General features: G+C 47.7%; 1 protein-coding gene across 1 annotated transcript in view; it reads left to right on the plus strand.

Moving 5' to 3' along the window:
• Positions 1-14833: 14833 nt before the first annotated feature.
• The window catches only part of NCMAP (non-compact myelin associated protein), a 50439-nt gene continuing 42659 nt past the window's right edge, over positions 14834-22613 (plus strand). Inside the window, exon 1 of the mRNA XM_025356324.1 lies at positions 14834-14886. The gene's annotated coding sequence lies outside the window, so the exon portion shown is untranslated. The remainder of the gene's footprint in view (positions 14887-22613) is intronic.

A 22613-nucleotide genomic window follows, 5' to 3' on the forward strand; every position in this document is an offset into this window, starting at 1 on the left:
GGTGCTCCTTTTCAAGGGGCTGGGGGAGGAATGGGGACCTGAGTTCCAACCCCTGTGAGAGCTCAGCAGGACAGACCCAGACACACCCCTCTATTTCCCCTGCCTCCCTCTACTTCCTCCATCCCCACCCCACCCCCAACACACCTTTACAAGAAAGTGGCCCCAGAGGCGTTGCCAAATGCACACATCTGGATGGTCATGGACCTGGGACTAGAACCCACTTCTTGACATTCTTTATACCACACTCCACTACTTTGTTACACCACAATCTTTAATTTTGCTGGATAAATGTGTTTGGATTCAAAGGTTCTTGATATTGTTTTGTTTTTGAGACAAGGTCTTGCCCTGTCGCCTAGGCTGGAGTGCAGTGGCATGAACACAGTTCACTGCAGCCCCAACCTCCCACCTCAGTCTCCGAAGTAGCTAGGACTACAAGTGTGCACCACCACACCCAGCTAATTTTTGTATTTTCTGTGGAGACAGGGTTTCCCTATGTTGCCCAGGCTGGTCTCTTAACTCCTGATCTCAGGCAGTCCACCTGCCTCAGCCTCCCACAGTGCTGAGATTACAGGCATGAGCCACTGCAAAGTGGCCTTCTTTGTTTTTAAAAAACTAAAGTGGAGTCACTGGGGACATGTCCACTTTGATGTTTTTCCAAGCTGTGTTCTGTGGGGCTGCCTCCAGGGGGCGCCATGCTTCCAGGTTCCTGGAGCCTTGCACTCCTATCATTTGTTGTACCTAAACGTCCCAGCATCAGGTTTCACTTGAGCTAAGGATTCCTTGGCGAAAACAGAAAATTGGAAAACCACTGCAAATAACCAAGACAAAACACACACACACACACAATTTTTTTTTTCTTTTCTTTTTTTGAGACCAAGTTTCACTCTGTTGCTCAGGCTGGAGTGCAGTGGTGCAATCTCACCTCACTGCGACCTCTGCCTCCCGGGTTCAAGCAATTCTCCTGCTTCAGCCTCTTGAGTAGCTGGGACTGCCGGCACACACCATCACGCCTGGCTAATTTTTGTATTTTTAGTAGAGACAAGTTTCACCATGTTGGCCAGGCTTGTCTCAAACTCCTGACCTCAGGTGATCCGTTCATCTCAGCCTCCCAAAGTGCTGGCATTACAGGCACGAGCCATCGCACCCGGCCAAAACACAAAATTTTTAATGCAGAATATGAAATACAAGAATCAAGATTTAAGTAATTTACCTAATAGACTGGCTTCAAGTTAAATGCATACAATGTATGTATCAGATGTATCAGAGTCCTATTATCACTGAGAAATATGTTTAAAGGGCAGGAGTGAGCAACCGCTATATTCCTGCCCTCAATGAACACGTTAAAATGTGGTTCTAATCTAGAAGAAGAAAAGATTAAAATTCTTATACACATAAGAAAGATCTCATCTTGCCAAGCTTCCCCGGGTCTTCTGAGACATAGAAAGTCTAAATATAAGTGATTTGTAGATTAGATATTTCTGTAAGGTATTTCAAAGTATGTTACTTGGGAAAAGTTTGTGGTCTGAAACGTTTGGAAAAGTTAAATGCTGAAAGTTAAAGACCTAAATCTAGAATGTAAAAATACTAAGTTAATAGAACAAATTGTGGGAGAATATCATTGTGACCTAGAGGCAGGGAGAGACTTCACAAAACTTTAAAAGCATAAGCTATAAGGTTAAAAATTACAATTGGTTACATCAAAATTAATTATTCATGTTCAATGAAGAATGCCATGAAAATGTTGACAATAGGGAGAAATATTTACAGTCCAGATGTTACCAGAAAGGGCCCTAATCCAGACCCCTACAGAGCAATTTTAGATCTCATGCAAGAAAGAATTCGGAATGAGCCCACAGAGTAGAGTGAAAGCAAGTTTTTGTTTTTTTTTTTAATTTGTTTTTTTTTTTTTTGAGATGGAGTTTTGCTCTTGTCGCCCAGGCTGGAGTGCAATGGCACGATCTCGGCTCACTGCAACCTCCACCTCCCGGGTTCAAGCGATTCTCCTGCCTCAGCCTCCTGAGTAGCTAGGATTACAGGCATGCGCCACCACGCCCGGCTAATTTTGTATTTTCAGTAGAGACAGAGTTTCTCCATGTTGGTCAGTCTGGTCTCGAACTCCCGACCTCAGGTGATCCGCCCGCCTCGGCCTCCCAAAGTGCTGGGATTACAGGCGTGAACCACCGTGCCCAGCCAAGTGAAAACAAGTTTATTAAGAGAGTAAAGGAATGGGCCGGGCATGGTGGCTCACACCTGTAATCCCAGCACTTCAGGAAGCTGAGGCAGGTGGATCATTTGAGGTCAGGAGTTCGAGACCAACCTGGCCAACATGCCAAAACCCTGTCTCTACTAAAAATACAAAAATTAGCCAGACATGGTGGTGCACACCTATAGTCCCAGCAACTTGGGAGACTGAGACAGGAGAATTGCTTGAACCCAGGAGGCGGAGGTTGCAGTGAGCCAAGATTGTGCAACTGCACTCCAGCCTGGACAACAGAGTAAAACTCTGAGTGAAACTCTCAAACAACAGAGTGAAACAGAGTGAAACGTCTTAAGGAAAAAAAAAAAAGAAAAGAAAGTGAAGGAATGAAAGAATAGATACTCCATAAGCAGAGTAGGGCTTTCCCAAAAGTACAAGGGGGAACGTGCCTGCCTAAGATACAATGCTTGTTTATATATAAGATAAAGCAAAAATCATGGCAGAGATGTGCTCTACTACAAAGGTTTGTGACACAGGACTGTTAAATCTTTGTGTAACTGCTGTCTTCCACAAGCATCTATATTATTATCTTCAAAGCGAAACATATTCTTAAACTAAAAATGCTTTTGTTCTTAAGATATTGGGACATCAGGACATTTCCTGGGTCTATTATTTCCCAATAACATTAACATTATTAACTTGTTCCCTTAACTGTAAATATCCTGTGACTGAGGACACCTAACCTCCTAGGAATGCAGCCCAGTAGGTCTCAGTCTCATTTTACTGAGCTTCTATTCAAGATGGAGTCACCCTGGTTTGAACACCTCTGACACTAACACAGGGGAAATAACTATAAAATGCAAAGAGATTTTGCAAATTGACAAGGAAAAGCAGCCCAATAGAAAAATAGGCTAAAGGATATGAAAAGTAATTGACAGAAAAGGAAAACAATGAGCCTATGAAGAAACACTAAAACCCAGTAATCAGATGAAGCGCAAATTAAAATAACATGATGCCATTTATACCTATTGGAGTCTCAAAAATGTACAAACAATGAATGCCAAGTATAGCCAGAAGGCAGGGATATAGGAAATCTGACATATAACTGGTGGAAGTACAGACTAGTTTAGTCATTCTGAAGAACAAACTGGCAGTCGTTGGTCATCTAAATAAGAACAAAATCTCTGACTCTGCAGTTCTGCTCCTGGAGATAGATGAGACAGACAGAGAGAGAGAGAGAGATGTCCCAAGAATATCCCAAAGGGATTCTCACACAGGGCCATAAAGAGGTATATCAAGGATGTTCACTGCACCATTATTTATGGAGACAAACTGGTGTTTGCAACTGGAAAATGAACACTATGGAGAACCATGCAGCAAGAGTAGCCATATACACAGCCACATGGATATATCTTGAAAACAGCTGAGTGCCAAAAGGAGTAAGATGTACCTAACATTCGCATTACCTGAAGTACCACCCACAGACAGTAATGCACTTTGCAAAAATACATACAAATAAAAAGATACACATTAAATATATACCTCCAAACATAAAAAGCATCTTGCACAGATCAAGGATTATGTGCCATGAATTGAGAAGTCTGATTTACTGTGAGACTTTATATCACCTTTTGATAGACTTTAAAGGGTTAGATTCTTTTTTACTACTTTACTTTACTACTTTACATTTTTACTTTACTACTTTACTACATTAATAGTAGATGAAGATTCTCTATTAAATGTACTCCCATATGGATGGAAAAAATATATACTGTATCATTCATTCTCTCTGAGCTACAAATGAGGAGCTTTGTATGTGGTTTGACTCTAGATTCACCATTTCCTTTTGGTTCAAAGAAGTAATCAGGTTAATTCGCAGCCCGGTGCTATCTTTCTTCAATATCTTTTGAATAATTGAGATCTTTGATGGGAAATTATACAGCCTTCTGTCCTGAGAGATTTGACCAGGCCCCTTCCTGCAAAGGAGGAAATTAAACCTAAAATGATTTCTCAGACATCACCTGAGTGAGCCCTGTGAATGGAAAGTCTTTTATGGACCAAATGGACTAGCCTCCTCTGACTTATTTCCTTGATAACTTCAGTTACTTGGCAGGCTATTTATTCTATCCCATCAGATATTTCTAACAACTGTTGGAAAGTCTAGAATGGAGATTTGTCTCCTTTGCAAATGAGAAGCAGCCCTTGAGCATCCTGCTAATCCTAGATACTGTATACTAATGAGTTCTATTGTGAAAGGGCACAGAGCTGCCCTCCTGCTCAGTTCCTGTCTCCAGATGTCTCCAATGATACGAACTGAACACTTTAAGGTGCGTTTTCCTGGAGAGAAGTTAACTAGTGGTCCATGCTAGAGACAAAGGAGACAGTTAAACTGCAGGTTTAATAAAAATCCATTAAGGGGTGTATTAGTTATCTATTGCTGCACAACATTTTATCCCAAAATTTAGCAGCCTAAAACAAGAAAACATGATCTCAGTTTCTGAGGATCAGGAATCTGGGAGTGGCTAAGCTGGACAGTGGTGGCTCAGGGTCTCTAAGAGGTTGCCATCAAGTCATCAGCAAGGCTGTGACAGGTACAGGAGGCGGAGAAATTCTAGGCTGAAAAGGACAGGGACCCTGGCAAAGCTCCACCCTCAAGCCTAGAACCATGGCCCAAAGTGAGAACATCTCTGTTTTCCCATTCAAATGTTGCCCTCTCCAAAACCACCCCTGGCCCACCCCAGCCCCATCCTGTACCCATAAAAACCCCAGGCTCCACTGGCAGAGAGCAGAGAAGGGGAGAAGAGAAGCAGCAGCCAGATGTCAGAGAGAAGCAGCAGCCAGATGTCAGAGAGAAGCAGCTTGACTTCAGAAGGACGGCTTGCCAGTGGGACTTTGGAGAAAAGTCCGGTTGGAGATGGCCAGACTTCAGGGGAAGACCACCTTCCCGCTCCATCCCCTTTCCCGCTTTCCTTCCCTCTGAGAGCCACTTCCGCCAGCAATAAAATCCCGCACATTTACTATCCTTCAATTCGTTCATGTGACCTGATGTTTTTCTGGATGCCAGACAAGAGCTTGGGATACAGAAGGCTGTCACACTGACCCTCCGCCCTCGCTGGTGGAAAGCAACCACCTCATGCGAAAAGGCAGAGGGCCCACTGAGCTGTTTAACACTTAAGCCATCCACGAACGGCAAAAGCTAAAAGAGTGTTCACTGTAGCCCGGGCGCGGTGGCTCACGCCTGTAATCCCAGCACTCTGGGAGGCCGAGGCAGGCAGATCACGAGGTCAAGAGATCGAGACCATCCTGGCCAACATGGTGAAACCCCATCTCTACTAAAAATACAAAAATTAGCCGGGCATGGTGGCGTGCACTTGTAATCCCAGCTACTCAGGAGGCTGAGGTAGGAGAATTGCTTGAACCCGGGAGGCAGAGGTTGCAGTGAGGCAAGATCGCACCACTGCACTCCAGCCTGGTGACAGAGTGAGACTTCGTCTCAAAATAAATAAATAAATAAATAAATAAATAAAGTTTTTAAAGAGTGTTCACTGTAGAACTCCTCTAGTCTCTTGGGGGGGTCACACGTACTCCCCTCTAGATGCTGCCATGGGAGTTTCACTCCTACTAGTGCCCAAAAGCACTTGCCCCGGCTCCTGCATCTGTTCTCCTGCGCTCCCTGTCCCACGAGGGGTTGAGAGCTGTGGGCTAAGTAAGCGAGGCACCCTTGTCGCAAGACTCACAAAGGGGTCAAGGGACATTTCCCGTTTCAGCTGGACAATCTGCTTCCCTACTCTCACAAGGCTGTTGGCAGGAGGCTTCAGTGCCTCTCCACAGGGGCCTCTCCAGAAGCCTGATCACAGGACATGGATGCTGGCTTCCCCTGAGCGAGTGATCAGAGAGACAGAAAGAGAGAGAGCCCAAGATGAAGTACTTTTTATAACCTAATCTCAGAAATGATGTACCGTCACTTCTGCCATATGGTATTGGTCATAGACCAACCTGGTACAGTGTAGTAGGAGAAAAAGGGGGCTAAAGTAGAGAGGAAAATGTGTAACTCTAAATGCTTATGTTAAGAGCTTAGAAGGACATAGGGTGAGGACTCTTTCTTCATCTCTCAGCTGTCTTTGTCTCTACCTCTCTTTGCATGTCCACCAAATTCCTTCTTACTGCAAAAAGGATGTCCCCTCACAGCATAGAACATGGTAGCCAACAACTCAGGTGGAAGGAGAGCTTCTTTCTATGATTCCGTACTGCAGTGGGATTCTCATTGGCCAGATTGGGTTGCCTGCCCATCCCTGAGGCCAGATGGGCAAGTCTCTTACCCAAGAAAGGGAAATGAAAGCAGGGCAGACAAAAATAAAATAGCGATCACAGTGGACTTCAATCACAGTAAACTTCAATATCTCAAGGAACTTTATAAAGACCAAAAGGGGAGAGTATTTTATTCATTGGTAAATTAGTCCGAGTTTAGAGACCTAATAAGTAAGCATTGATTTTTATCTGGCCTTCATTTTTTTCACCACTCAATTCTGATTCCAGGCAAGATACAAGAAGTAAATTTTAAGCATGTTTGATAAATGTACCCAAAGTAAGTTCTGGTATAGAGAATTTCAGACAGAGAGCTTTTATGATATTTACCACAGAGCTTCCTTATAATCTTGATGTTGAATGTGAAACAAAACCATTATCCCAGTCTTTCATGTCATAATAAGAGACATATCATATATGCCAGTATACATAAAGAACAGTATTTTATCATTACTCTAAATTTTTAATAGGGTTAGCCACTTATATTTTGGTTTTGTGCCATTTCCCTATTTAAGCACCTCAAGATTCAAGAAAGGAAATAATTTCATAACATGTTTTTATTTAGATTTTCTGACTTTATAAATAAAAGATGCCAGGTGCAGTGACTCACACCTGTAATCCCAGCACTTTGGGAAGCTGAGATAGGCAAATCACCTGAGGTCAGAAGTTCGAGACCACTCTAGCCAACATGTTGAAACCCCCTCTCTACTAAAAATACAAAAACTAGCTGGGCATAGTGGTAGTCACTTGTAATCCCAGCTACTCGGGAGGTTGAGACATGAGAATTGCTGGAACCCAGGAAGTAGAGGTTGCAGTGAGCCCAGATCATGCCATTGCACTCCAGCCTGGGTGACAGTGAGACTCTGTCACAAAAATAAAATAAAATAAAATAAAATAAAATAAAATAAAATAAAATAACTGGAAGGAATTCTGTGTTTAAAAATGTAGTTTTCACATTGTTTAGGAAATATAAAACATACAGTGGAAATCTCACAGTGGATGGTAAAACACACGGAAGAATGTGGAACCTGGCACGATGGGGAGGAGAGAGGCCCGGTAAGGGAACAAACACATAAGCAGAGAATGCAGCCTCTGTGACTCTTGCAGAGCCCAGCTCAGAGCCTTGCCCACTTAAGCTCTCAGGAAGTGTTTACTCAAATGAACTCACACGTGGCTAACTGAGCGAACACCTATATATCCCAGAAAAGGTAACTTCCGGTCCCCATAGAATAATTTTAATCAAACTCAATCCTACAGCTCAGGAAGAACAGGACAGTGGTTTTCCAAATGCCAGATATTTTTTCAGAAATTGTGTCTTATTTTTTACAGTTGTGATCATTTGATCATTTGTTAGACAAACCTGATCAGAGTGGTTTTTTGGTTTTTTTTGAGACCGGGTCTCGCTCTGTCACCCAGGCTGGAGTGCAGTGGTGTAATCTCGGCTCACTGCAACCTCTGTCTCCCAGGTCCAAGTGATTCTCATGCTTCAGCCTTCCAAGTAGATGGGATTACAGGCATATGTCACCATGCCCAACTAATCTTTGTATTTTTAATAGAGATGGGGTTTCACCATGTTGGCCAGGCTGGTCTCAAACTCCTGGCCTCAAGTAATCCACCCACTCAGCTTCCAAAAGTGCTAGGATTACAGGTGTGAACCAGTGCGCCTGGTCACGTGATCAGAGATTTTTAATTGCCAGAGATGGCCCATTAATCCTTTTGTCTTCTTTCTTTTCTCTTCCTCTCTCTCTCTTTCTCTCTTTCTCTCTCTCTCTCTCTCTCTCTTTCTCTCTTTCTCTCTTTCTCTCTTTCTCTCTTTCTCTCTTTCTTTCTTTCTTTCTTTCTTTCTTATCTTAAACTAGCCTCAAAGTCCCCGCTGTTCTCCTGAAAGGAACTAAGGCGAGGAATCTACCTCCTAAGGCAAATGGCCAGAGCAGAGGACAGGATTGACTGTGTTTCCATTACATTGACATATTATCATCTTTCATAACTGGGATCCTTTTGGATCATTAACAGTAGCCATGAGGTAGAAGGTGGGACTAGACTCTGGAAGGGGACTGGGACACTGAACCAAACGGAGGAGTAGTTAAAATAAGGACAGGGCAGAAGCAGCTTTCCATGAGACGCACCCACCAGTGTTCCATGTCAGCTGACACAACATCCAGGAGTTACCTCCCCTTTCCATGGCAATGACCCAAAAACCCAGAAGTTACTACTCTTCTCCTAGAAATTTCTGCATAAACCATCCCTTAATCTGCATGCAATTAAAAGTCACTATAAATGGCCAGGTGCAGTGGCTCACACCTCTAATCCCAGCACTTTGGGTGCCAACCCTTGAGCAAGTCACTCCCTCTCTATGATCTTGGGCTCCTCAGTGGCTCCCAACCCTGGTCACACATTAGCAGCACCTGGGCACCTCATAAAAACCCATGACTGGTCTGGCCCCACTGCAGAGCCTCTAGCTCTATAGCTGTAAAGTGCAACCTTAGCAGGAGTTTTCCAAAGTCCCCAAGGGATTCTGAGGGACCACCAGGACTGAGACAGCCAGGGCTGGGGGATGTCCGAGGTCACCCAAACGTGGCTTCTCACTCCCTAGATCACCACATTTCCTGGGCCTTTAGAATTACTGTAAATGCTTTCATCTAACAAAATGTCCATCTACAATACTGTAATTAATCTTGATATTTGCACAAGAGTGTGTGCAAATATCAACAGTAATTACTCTTTGTGTGTGTGTGTGTTGTTGTTGTTGTTATTGTTTTTGAGACAGAGTCTCGCTCTGTCGCCCATGCTGGAGTGCGGTGGCGCAATCTCCGCTCACTGCAGCCTCCACCTTCCAAGTTCAAGTGATTCTCCTGCCTCAGCCACCTGAACAGCTGGGATGACAGGCACCCGCCACCATGCCCACCTAATTTTTGTATTTTTAGTAGAGATGGGGTTTCACTATGTTGCCTAGGCTGATCTCAAACTCCTGGGCTCAAGTGATCCGCCAGCCTCGACCTCCCTAAGTGGTGGGATTACAGGCATGAGCTATCAGGCCTGGCCTACTCTTTGAAAGTAAGGTTATAAACTCATTCATGCTCCACGCGTTTTGGGGTAGGCAGATATCACTATCCCAGCTTCCCTTTATTTTTCTCCAGAGCACTTATTACTCTCCAACATGCCATATCATTGGCTTATTTATTTATTTTTTGAGACAGGGTCTCACTCTCTCACGCAGGCTGGAGGGCAGTGGCACAATCACAGGTCACTGCAGCCTCAAACTCCCAGGCTCAAGTGATCCTCCCACCTCAGCCTCCCGAGTAGCCAGTAGTACGGGTGTGTGTCACTACATCAGGCTAATTGTTGTATGTTTTGTAGAGGCAGGGTCTCTCCATGTTGCCCAGGCTGGTCTTGAACTCCTGGACTCAAGTGACCCACCCTCCTCGGCCTCCCAAAGTGCTGGGATTACAGGTGTGAGCCACGACGCCCAGCCTGGCTTCTTCATTTTTTGTTGTTTTTCTCCCGTCAGAATGCATGCTTCATCAGGGCAGGAATTGTCATCTCTTCTATTCATCGCTGGCACATAGCAGGCTGTTGGTAAATATTCACTGAATGAATGAATTATAGAAGAGGAAACTCATGCCCAGAGAGGCTAGGAGACCTGCCTGAAGTCACACAGCAAGTAAATGGAGTAGCCGTTAGATTGTGTCTTCTGTCGGTGGTGTCTTTTCTGCTGTCACTCTGGGATTCCTAGGGTGACTGTGAGAGTAGGATAGACCAAGGAGGTACCAGGGGAGGAGGACTTAGCAGCTGAGATAGCCACAAATGGGCTGACTGTCACCAGGAGAGCACAGGTTCCTTGTCAAGGCGAGGAGGAGTGGCTTCCGCTGATGGCAGAAGGACTTAAATTAATTTACAGCTTCCCATTTTCATTCTGAGAATAGAAGTTTTTCCCTTGTAATTGCCAGCAAATAGTTTGTGCTAACACACAGTCCTAAAAATGTAGCATAAAAAAATGAGGAAGCTGTCAGGTTATTACCTGGGCTGGCTATTTAAAGGCACACTCACGATTATCAGACTTACTGTGGAACTGGATGAGGCCTCAGAGACTAAGCCGTCCAACCTGTCATTTCACAGAAGAGAAAACAGAGGCCCAGGGAGATCAGGTGGCTTGCAGGGAGATTAGACCCCTGACTCCGCGTCGTCACTCTATTTTCTCATCTTCTGTCACCAGATGCTCCTAGAGGTAAGACGGGAATTAGACCACATGCAGGACAACAGCGCGTGGGAAGGGGCACTGGTCCTCCTCTGCACTTCACGTCCACCCGGCGCACGTCCATCTGGGAACAGCCACATGACACACTGCACTATGAGCCCTATAGGTCATTTAGAACCTTGGCCTGAGTCTTGTGGCCTTTGCTGCTCCTTCTACTCTCTACCCCCTTAGTTGAGAGACAGGGAATTGTTTCAAAATCAATTGGCCTAGGTATCTTTGCCTCCTCTCTCTCTCTCTTTCTCCCTTTCCCTCTCTCTCTCTCTCTCTCTCTCTCTCTCTCTTTCTGTACTAGATTAAACAATGTGGACTTGGGTTTCTCTGGACTCATGATTCTCTGTGCTTCGTCTCCTCCCCTGAAATTGCATTCTAATCCCCATGACATTTGGCTGGTTTCCCCAGCAACCATCTCAAAAGCCATAAACAGCAGATTAAGGCTTTGAGGGGAGACATGAAAGACTGGACATGCCTGGCCAGGAGAAGAAAACACTGCTGCTCAAAAGCTAGTTTGTAGTTACATCTTCTGCTAATAAGAAAAGGAAGGATAACTGGTTGCCTCTGGGTATTTTCCATGTGGAAGCAGCCATTTTTTGTTATTTTAAAATCCCCCAGCACCTGAGACTCCCATATGGTAATATCCAAAACTGGAGTGGTTTGTTGGCTAATTGTTGCTTTTTTTTTTTTTTTAGATGGAGTCTCGCTCGTTCTTCACCCAGGTTGGAGGAGTACAGCAGCAGATCTCGGCTCACTGTATCCTCTGCCTCCTGGGTTCAAGTGATTCTCCTGCCTCAGCCTCCTGAGTAGCTGGGATCACAGGTGCACGCCACCACGCCCAGCTAATTTTTTTGTATTTTTAGTAGAGACAGGGTTTTGCCATGTTGGCCAGGCTGGTCTCGAACTCCTGACCTCAGGTGATCCTCCCACCTTGGCCTCCCCAAGTGCTGGAATGTTGGGTAATTTTATAAGCAATTTTCATTGACTAATAAAACTGATTTATATATAAACATCATCTTTATTTTAAAAATGAAAAGTCACCACACTTTTTTTTTTACATTCAATTAAACTCCTTTCAAAATCTTTTTTTTTTTTTTTTTTTTTGGAGAAAGAGTCTGGCTCTGTCACTCAGGCTGGAGTGCAGTGGTGCAATCTCAGCTCACTGCAGTCTCTTACCTCCTAGGCCCAAGTGACCCTCCTACCTCAGCCTCCCAAGCAGCTGGGACTATAGCCATGCACCACCATGGCCAGCTAATTTTTAAAATTTGTAGAGATGGGACCTTGCCATGTTGCCCAGGTTGGTCTTGAACTCCTGGACTCAAGTGATCCTCCTGCCTCAGCCTCCCAAAGTTCTGGGATTAGAGGCGTGTGCCACCACCCCCAGCCTGCTGCTTTTCTTAATTGCAAGGGGAAACCCTCAATGGCTTTCCCCTATCCTTGGAATAAAATTCTTACTCTGACCTGTAAGACCTCGCGTCTGATCTCTGCCTGCCTCTAACCTCATTCTGTCCTCTCTCCCTGAAACCACCCTGGCTTTAGTTGCCATACTGGCTTTAGGATCTTTTCACAAACCAACCTTCTGCTTCCCCCACCCTATCCCACCCTGCTCCCTTCTAGAGCGCTCTCCGGCCCCAGCTCCAGCCTCTCCTCACCTGCCTGCTTGTGCTTTGGGTCTCAGCTCCCCGTCCTCCCCTGGCAGATGGGTTTTACCCTCTCCTCTGTTTGTGAGGGAGCCCCTGCCCCCACCCGTAATAACCAATGACACCGTATGATTATTTCCTTTAGAGCTTTTCAGACGGTCTCACTATTTTGTTACCATCTTTTGCGCTTGTGTCATCTGTCCCCCTACCCCAGCCCCTCTGGAAGGTGAGGTGTACAGGGCAGGGAGGGGCCACCACTGACTCTGTCCCACCTTGCAAAGTACCTGGCCTGTAGTGAACACTCTGTAGCACTTAATGAGTGAATATGCTGAGCAATGAAGAGCCTTTTCATGCTTCTGCCTCCTGGGCTTGGCTGGTGTGTCTGACCCTGGTTATGGGAGGGCTGATGCAAGGAAGAGCTCCCTTCCCAAACCCCTTACTGTTTGTGCACAAACTCATTCTGACATGGCAGGTGTCCTGTGGCTTAGCCAGCCTGGATTAAGGGACAAAGCAGAAGGTGGGCTTGAGCCATAGATAACAGAAGGCTGAAGACCACCAAACCCCATGGAGAAGGACCTATCTGAGACACCAAGGTTCCCCTTCCCAGCTCCTGCCACTTGGCGTGATCATTCTCCCACTTACCTGGCACTTCACAAGCGCCATCACATTTCTAAGCCTCACCACAACCATACTGAATAACTTCTCTTCATTTTACAGAAAGACACAGCCTCAGAAACTACTCCCATCTTGAAAGTAGTAAGCAGTGGAGCCAGGATTTGAATCTGAGACTGTGCACTGGGGGCTCTTGCCCCCACAAACAAACCTGGAAAAGCTTCCAGAAACATCCTGTAGTGTCCCCCCCCCACCAGTGCCATTTACTATGGAACTCAGGCCTCAAGGCCAGAGCAGGCTCCCACTGGACTCCCCTCCTCACATTGTGGCCTCTCCCTGTAACCAGGTCTGCCTCCCCCACCACAGGGAAGCTCCTGAAGCCAGGGATTAGTGCCATGCTCCTTAAAGATCATACTCAAGTGTCTCAAGTCTTTGATGAGAAAGTAGAATTACAGAATTATACTCTCAATCAATATTCGTTAATACCGCCTTGTGGCTGGGCATGGTGGCTCATGCCTGTAATTCCAGTACTTTGGGAGGCCAAGGTGAGAGGATCACTAGAGCCCAGGAGTTAGAGGCTGCAGCCAGCCGAGATCACGCCACCGCACTCCAGCTGGGGTGAGAGAGCAAGACCCAGTCTCCATAAAATAAAATAGGTCCGGAGCAGTGGCTCATCCAGCACTTTGGAAGGCAAAGGCTGGTGGATCACTTGAGGTCAAGAGTTCAAGACCATCCTGGCCAACATGGTGAAACTCCATCCCTACCAAAAAAAAAAAAAATATATATATATATATATATATATATATATATGCACAAAAATTAGCTGGGTGTGGTGGCATGTGCCTGTAATCCCAGCTACTCGGGAGGCTAAGGCAAGAGAATCACTTGAACTAGGAGGCAGAGGTTGCAGTGAGCCGAGATCGTGCCACCACACTCCAGCCTGGGCGACAAAGTGAGATCCTGTTTCAAAAATAAATAAATAAGTACTACCTTGGAGTTTCCTATAAAAATACGTGTTTTTTCCTATAAAAATCTTAGTTCTTAGCTGAGGAGAGTTTGAAAGCATCTCACAGGCACTGAGCGGCAAGCCAGTCGGCCCAGATCCAATCACTTTCTGGAAATCATTTGAAAACAGAACCGGGAAACCAGCCTCTACTCCTGATTCTGTCACTAACCTGCTATAAGACTTTGTGCTCACCTCTGCTTCCTGGGCCTCAGCTTCCCTGTTTCTGAAAGAAGAGATCCCCTCTCCGAGGTCTCTTCCCGCTTTCTATAAATATTGATTGAGAGCCTGCTGCCTGCCAGGGATATCGCCCTGGGCTCCTGGGATACAGCTGGAAGCCCAACAGCCTGGGGAGGAAGGAGCCTTTGATCCTACAGCGGCTGAGTTCTTGACACTTGCCGCTGCCAAACCTGTTTCCTCCCGGTCTAACGTTCTGTGGCTGTCTGAATCCCCACCTGCCCCCCACAGCCTTCAATCAGATTAGCGCCGTGCTCCTTTAAAGACCCTACTCAAAGTGCCTAGAGCTCACCTGGGTGTGTTTGTGAGGCCCCTTCCCTCTCCTTACTCCTCGGAGGAGTCCCACCTGGAAGCCTCCTGCTGGATTTCTCTACTGGACTGAGTGCCCGTGAGTGCCAGAGCCAGTCCCAAAAAGGACCCAGGCGCAGGGACACCACGGGGAGGCGCCGCCACTCCAGTGTGCTGGACCCTGGCACCCCCGGCGCGGCCCCCGGGCTCCCCGGGATCACCTGCACGGGGCGGGGCCGGGGGCGGGACGCCCCGGGTGGGGGCGGGATCCCCAGGGTGGCAGCGCCGGCGGCGGCGGGGACCCAGGCTGGGAGAGCGGCGGCGCTGGCGGGAGGCCGAGCGGGGCTCGACAGAGCAGGTAGGAGGCGTCTGGTCTCCGGGGCGCCCAGGGCTGCGAGGAGCGAGGAGCGGCCCGGCCTAGGTGCGGTGGCTTCCTGTCCACCTGCAGACCGCGCTGGGAGAAGGAGGGCCTGGGGGAGGGGACGAGGGGTCCCCAGTCTCGCCCCCACCTCTGTTGGAGGAAGTGCCTGGGGTCTGCACGAGAGGGCGTTGGTCCGGGGTGGTGGGAGGGAGGCTGACCGTCCCCAGAGGGTTTCCTTGTCCCCTCCTCACCCAAGCGTCTGGCGGAGGGACCAAGGCTCGCTGGAAGAAAAGGGGGTCGACCTTGACCCGGCCTGGAGATGCAAGGAGCTTTTACCCACCTGGGGCCTTGTCCGCCTCATCTGTTAAATGGGCGCCTTGATGGGTCGGCCCTATGCAGAGGCCCCTCTGGAAGATCTGCGATTCAGCGAGATGAAAACCCATGGCAGAGAAGGAGCCCAGGGCTCTAGTTCCGATCCGCCGCACGTTTGGAGGGGCTCGGGGGTCGCTCATCCAACTGCGCTCCTGAGGAAGGATGCAGAGACGGCTCTAGTTCTCTGGGTATCCTTGTGGGAGGAGGAGATGGATGTGTCAAATCTGAAGGCTGGATTAGAGAGACCAAGGCAGCCCTTGAGTCTGGGAGAAGATTCCGGAAGCCTCCTTGGAGGAGGTGGCATCTGAGTGGGGCAGGGAAAGGAAAGGTAGTGGTTAGGGCAGCACTTTGGAGTCCCTGCTTTACCCCTTAGCCAAGGCCGTCCAACAGTCTCGGGCAAGTCCACACTTTTCTCTATGGTTCAGTTTGATGTGCTCCTTAAATGAAACAATTTCTCTGACAGATTAAATCAGATAATTCAGAAAGTGCTTAATACAGGGTCGGTATATAGTAGGCACTCAATAAACACGAGCTATTAATGTCTGCTAGCAGCTGCTTGGGGGCAGGGATGATTCCTATTTGGTTCACCCTTGTATCCCCAGCACCAACACGGTGTCCAGGACGCAGTAGGTCTCAATACATATTTGTCCAATGAATGAATGAATGAGTATGAAATACAATGCTTGACACAAATAGTGAATTTACAGGTGGCTGGTTCTAAGAGGTGGGTATGGATGCCAGAGACAATGGTCCAGGTGGATGGAACAGTTATAAGCATAAGCCCAGAGCAACAGATTATAGACACCCCCTCCTATGGTGCATGTGTGTATGTGTGCATGTGTGTAAGTGTGTGTGTGTGTGCACGTGCGTGTGTTGGTGGTGGCAGTAGAAAGTGACAGGCACAGCCGGAGCACCGGGGTAGAGAAGGGCACTGGAATCCTGAGTCCTAGCAGCCCATGGGAGTGGATGATGGAGCAGGAACTCTAAGTAGACCAATACCTTTACTCATGTTGTCTAAGTGGGGAGATGGGAAAGAAAGGCAGTCAAGAGACACCAAAGGACCATGAATGCCTGGTGGGAGGGGAGGAGGAAAAGGGAAGGGGCTTCCCGTGATCCCTTCATGGCATGGGGCATTCTTCACCTTGTCCCTGCTGGGCTCTTTGCTGGCTGGGGCCGAGGTGAGCTGTGGGGAGGCAGCATAGTGCCAAGCCAGCCAGCCACGGCATGTGCGGTGTGCTGGGCTTGAGGAACTGGCTGGGCTCTGTGGGAATCTGGTGTAGTGGTTTCCTATCAACAGCTTATCCCCTGGGCCAGTTCCTGGGCTCCATAGCACCATGTGGACTGTGGTCATTCCTGCCTGGAGCCAGGAAGGAGCTGTGTCCTTGAGGTAGAGCCACTCTAAGCAAAGCTAGTTTTAGTTTTGTGACATCCTGGCAGGCAGCTGCAGTGGGTTTCCATCTCCCTGGGTTGACCACGAATATGTGAGAAGCAAAGGTCTAAAGTGGAGGTGGAGACTGGAGGAGTATGTCAACAGTCAGGAGGCGTTGGACCCCCTAAAAGGGCCAAGTTCGAAGCTTCTCCTTGTAACACTTTCCATAATTGCCAACAACCCTTGTTTAATATCTGTGTTTTGCCCTAAGCTCTAGAAAAGCAGGGAGGCAAGCCTGCCTTGCTTCTCACTGTGTCCCTACCTAGCATGGCGTCTGGCTCACAGGAGGGGCTCAAGGAGTCCATGTGGAATGCATTCACCCAGGCTGAGGGACGAGGCTTTTGGCTTTGAGAGAAGAGATTCTGACTAACTGACCATGAGCTTCTTGTTTCATTGTGTGGTCCCCCCACTGTCCCTACCCCCTGTCTCACATTTGGCACCTCCACTCTCTCTCACACCATCACCAATGCCTCTTCTCAGAAAAGGATCTAGTGCTAGACATTGACAGCTGAGGGGGAGGCCTCACACTATGTCGCTGTTCCCGGGGCTCCCAGAGGAGAAAGTGACGTCCAAGCTGAACCCCCTCCCATCCTGTTGCTCCTGGGACACAGGGTCATGGTGTGTTAGAGGTGACAGGGTCTCTACAGGGAGCAGAGCACACTGTCACTCTCAGGGTTTGCAAGCCGGAATCTGGATAGGATGTTCAGAGTCATATAGAGCTGGGAAGGCCATTTCTCCTAACTCCAACTGCTTTCCACACTCAGTAAGCAGTGCAGTTCTCTGGGAATTGTAAATGCAGCAACACTTCCCTTTGTTTTACAGTCTTCCAATAAATTGGGATGAAAGGTTAAAAAGAAAAGAAAAAGAAAGGTAAAGTGGATTTTAAGTTGCCCAATAAACTCTTTTAATTTCTTTAAAAAAAAAAAAAACCCTCATGTATGATGAAAAGACCCAAAATTACATCTATTCTCCTGACTTTTAAAAAGATATATATTTGATATTGAAGAGAAATATCCAAAACAGAACTTCTGTAACTTGGGCTAAACCTGTTGCTGGCCAGAAGTGCCTGCGGTAAGATGTCCACTTTGCATGCTGCTGTCCAGGGGCCTCTGAAGTCAGCCCGGAAGCAGCAGCTGGTTTGTTTCTCCCGGACAACCTCCACGCCTCGTTGTCGTTCCCCTATCGGTTTCCCCATCACCATCCATCCAGTCTCCTGAGGCAGTCGTTGGCACTTCGGCCCCTGGAGTCCTGCTCTTTTCTTTGGGACCTAGAAGGATGGATGTCTTGCTGTTTACACTGAAATGAATTCCTAATCAGAAGTACAGATCCTAGGTGGGCAGGAGGAGGCAGGAAGAAGGAAGGGGACTGAGTCAAGAAAAGAGCCAGCAGTGAGTCTCGGTGGATTCCTGAGCAGGGTAGGGGTGTAGGTGAAGCTGAGGGGGTGGAACCAGAGCTGGAGCTGGATAGTGGGACCTTCTCATGTGGTTTGAAATTCCCCAAGGTAGTGGCTGCAGTTTAGTCTAAGGAAGGAACAGAGGGCGTGCCAACCTCTAAGACAGAGAAGCCTGTTCTCTAGCTGGGCTCAGGCCTTCTCCGAGGGGCCTCCTGCTTGGGCTGGACACACCTGAACTATGGGGGCCCTTGTGGGGCCGGTACCTGCTTGGGGCCTCTGGGCTTGGAGGGCTTTGCTCCACGTAACAGCCCCGAGGAGGCAGAGATGAGCAGGGTGTTAAGCCCTGTACTCTGCCTCAAGCCACATTACCTCTCTGAGCCTCAGTTTCCTAATTTAACCAGAGACGATAGTACCCTCTGCAATCACCTATTAAGAATTTGTGGCCAGGCACGGTGGCTCACGTCTGTAATCCCAGCACTTTGGGAGGCTGAAGCAGGCGGATCACGCATGAAGTCGGGAGATCAAGACCATCCTGGCTAACATGGTGAAACCCCGTCTCTACTAAAAACACGAAAAATTAGCCAGGCGTGGTGGCGGGCGCCTGTAGTCCCAGCTACTCCGGAGGCTGAGGCAGGAGAATGGCATGAACCCGGGAGGTGGAGCTTGCAATGGGCTGAGATCGCACCACTGCACTCCAGCCTGGGAGACATAGCCAGACTCCACCTCAAAAAAAAAAAAAAAAGTTTCCCTTTGCCTCCGAAGAAACTTGTGTCTGGGGAGCTACCTTTTGGGGCAAACAACCTCAGGATTTAAAAATTCCTCCCACAATTCCCTCATTATTGGTTCATTCATTTGTTCATTGACTCAGCCCACCTCTTCAGTGCTTGCTAACACCTGCACTGGGAATTCAGAAAGAGCTCTTTTTGCTGCCTGTCTGGTTTCTTGCACACCCCAAAACACAGTGGCCTTGCTTTGAAGTTTTCATCTGTTCCTCCACCTGGGGTATTTCCTTAGTCTGTCGCGTAATAAAAAACAAATGTGGGCCTGGGGTGGTGGCTCATGCCAAGGCAGAAGGATCACTTGAGCCCAGGAGTTTGAGACCAGTCTGGCCAACATAGGGAGACCCTGTCTCTACAAATAACAAAAACTTTAGCAAGCGTGGTGTTGTGCGCCTGTGGTCCCAGCTACTCAGGAGGCTGAGGTGGGAGAATCAAGCCCAGGAGGTTGAGGCTGTCGTGAGCTGTGATGGCACCACTGCACTCCAGCCTGGGTGACAGAGCAAGACCCTATCTCATAGGAAAAAAAAAAAAAAAAGCAATTGTGCGACTTCCCCTCACTGCTGTGCCCAATCCCATGACCCTCCTGGAGGTTTCCTAAGGTTTCAACTTGTAGTTCATAGAGGAAACAAATGGTTAACTTGCTTGCCGAGAGCTTCTTAGGTGCCTACACAGTGCTGAGTGCTATACAAGCCCTGGCCCTTTAACACCCCCAGAGATGAGTATTATTGTTCCATGGTGTCCTTGGGGATGCATTCTGACTTCCCTGAGCCTGGGGCAATTTTGCCTTCATGGGCCCCATGCCCCATAAGAAATATTTAAAATCATCCTGGTGCAATGACTCACGCCTATAATCCCAGCACTTTGGGAGGCCGAGGAGGGCGGATCACCTGAGGTCAGGAGTTCGAGACCAGCCTGGCCAGTATGGTGAAACCCCGTCTCTACTAAAAATACAAAAAAAAAAAAAAAATAGCTGGGCATGGTGGCGGGCACCTGTAATCTCAGCTACTTGGAAGGCTGAGGCAGGAGAATCGTTTGAATGGGGAAGGCAGAGGTTGCAGTGAGTCGAGATCGCACCATTGCACTTCAGCCTGGGTGACAAGAGTGAAAGTCTGTTTCAAAAAAAGAAAAAGAAATATTTACAATGATATTTATATGACTGCATGGGTATATCAAAACATCTTCTTCAACCTGAAAGTCACTTTTTCCTCTGGATTTTAAAAGAAATGAAAACATTTTTTGTGGGCCCCTAAAAGTACTCTGGGCATCATGCCACCTGCACCTAATGGAGACATGGGTCCTCCAGCCAACAAGAAAAGGGATGAAACTCCAGCCCGGCCCAACGCTGTGGAAGCTCTAACCTCACAGTACTGCCTTCAGCAAGAAAGAAGGAAGGGAGGGGCCGGGCACGGTGGCCCACGCCTGTAATCCCAGCACTTTGGGAGGCTGAGATGGGCAGATCACCTGAGGTCAGGAGTTCGAGGCCAGCCTGCCCAACATAGTGAAACCCTGTCTCTACTTAAAATAAAAAAATTAGCCAGGTGTGGGGGGTACACACCTGTAATACCCCTACTAGGGATGCTGAGGGAGGAGAATTGCTTGAATCTGGGAGGCGGAGGTTGCAGTGAGCCGAGATCACACCACTGCACTCCAGCCTGGGGACAAGAGCGAGACTTTATCTCAAAAAAAAAAGGAGGAGGGGAGGGACGAAGAACTGGAGAAGGAGATCAGTTATCCAAAATCTGAAAACCTTTAATGATATTAATAGTTCTTGCTAGAAAATGAAACTTGGTTTGTTTCTTTGCCTTGCTGCTTTTTACCTCAACTTTTTAAGAGCCACGCCCACTCAATCCTCTTTCTTTGAAATTCTGAATGTTCTGTCTCCTAAGGGTAACTGGTTTGCCCAGAGGATGAAAAGCAATTCATTTATCTTTTTTCTAAACAGCTCCAAGTTCCTCATTCCCAGTAACAGCATCATTAGTCACAATAATGACAACAATAATTAACATTTTTGAGAGCCTTCAAGTGCCAGGCATTCTACGAATCACTTTGCAGCCTTGTCTCCTGATAAGCCTTAGGAACCCTATACATTAGTGCTATTATCATCTCCATCTTGCAGATGAAGAAACTGAGGCTTGGAAAGACTAAGCGAGTTGCCCAGCTGGCAGTGCCAACATGGATCCACGTCTGTTAGTTTGTTGTCAGACTGTAACCTCCCTGAGGGTGAGGACTGTGCCCGGTTCCCCACTGTCTCCCTATCACCCAACACAATGCCCGCCACATACCAGCTTTCAATGTGGAATGAACGAATGCTTGACAGACCCCAGAGCCTGAACTCTTGCCCTTTCTACCCACTGCTCTGTCCTTCAGAGAAGCTCACCTGCTTCAGCTCCCCTGCTCTTTGTCTTGAAACAATCACTGCCTGTCACTTTGGTGCACATATTGGCAGCTACAGCCCTGCTGGAGTGAGGAATTATAAAAACAGGCAGGGGATCAGGCGTTGACTTCCCCACTAATACCCCTAAAGTCCCATCCCCACCCCCAGCTGGGAGAATCTCCCAAGCAGAGTCTACCTCCTACTGAGCCTGCTTTTCTCTGGGAACTTAAAGGTGAAGCTGGCAGAGTGCCAGGCAGAAAAGCCAAGGATGCTTGCATGGCTTCCTGCCCTGGGGCTCATCCCTTCCCCCTCCTTATGCCCTTTCTCCAGGGCACATTACCAGACAGAGAGCTGGCATCCCTGGGGGGACATGAACTCACCTGCTGGAATAATTAGACACTTGAGAAGTGCAGCTACTACAAAAGAAAGATAAATCGGCCGGGCGCGGTGGCTCAAGCCTGTAATCCCAGCACTTTGGGAGGCCGAGACGGGCGAATCACGAGGTCAGGAGATCAAGACCATCCTGGCTAACACGGTGAAACCCCGTCTCTACTAAAAAATACAAAAACTAGCCGGGCGAGGTGGCGGGCGCCTGTAGTCCCAGCTACTCGGGAGGCTGAGGCAGGAGAATGGCATAAACCTGGGAGGCAGAGCTTGCAGTGAGCTGAGATCCGGCCACTGCACTCCAGCCTGGACAACAGAGCCAGACTCCGTCTCAAAAAAAAAAAAAAAAGAAAAAAGAAAGATAAATCAAACCACATATGCCATTCAGAGCAGAATTATTGAAGCAGATGGACCAAGATTTTAAAGTAAAGCATGATTATACTTAAGGAGATAAAGGAAGAAATTCATGAAATAATGTAAGAACAAGAAGTCACAGGCACTTCCCTTTCTCAGCTATCACTGAGAAAGCAACAGTGACCAAAATGAAATTCAGTGACTTGGCCGGGCATGGTGGCCTATAGTCCCAGCAATTTGGGAAGCTGAGGTGGGCAGATCACCTGAGGTCAGGAGTTCAAGACCAGCCTGACCAACATGGGGAAACCCCGTCTCTACTAAAAATACAAAATTAGCCGGGCATGGTGGTGCATACCTGTAATCCCAGCTACTTCGGGAGGCTGAGGCAGGAGAATCACTGGAACCCAGGAGGCGGAGGTCGCGGTGGCCCAGATCACGCCATTGTACTCCAGCCTAGGCAACAACAAAGAAACTTCTTCTCAAAAACAAAAACAAACAAACAAAAACAGAAATTAAGGGACTTCCGAAAGTCAAGAAATGTTTGTGACTCTCACAAGAACCATAAGCGGTATTGTAATGCAGCTTCCCATATTTACAGGAAGATTATGTCTTCTCCTCTTTCCAAAGAGCTGAGACAGA

This window comes from Theropithecus gelada, chromosome 1 (genome assembly GCF_003255815.1).
Source record: "Theropithecus gelada isolate Dixy chromosome 1, Tgel_1.0, whole genome shotgun sequence".
Taxonomy (NCBI): domain Eukaryota; kingdom Metazoa; phylum Chordata; class Mammalia; order Primates; family Cercopithecidae; genus Theropithecus; species Theropithecus gelada.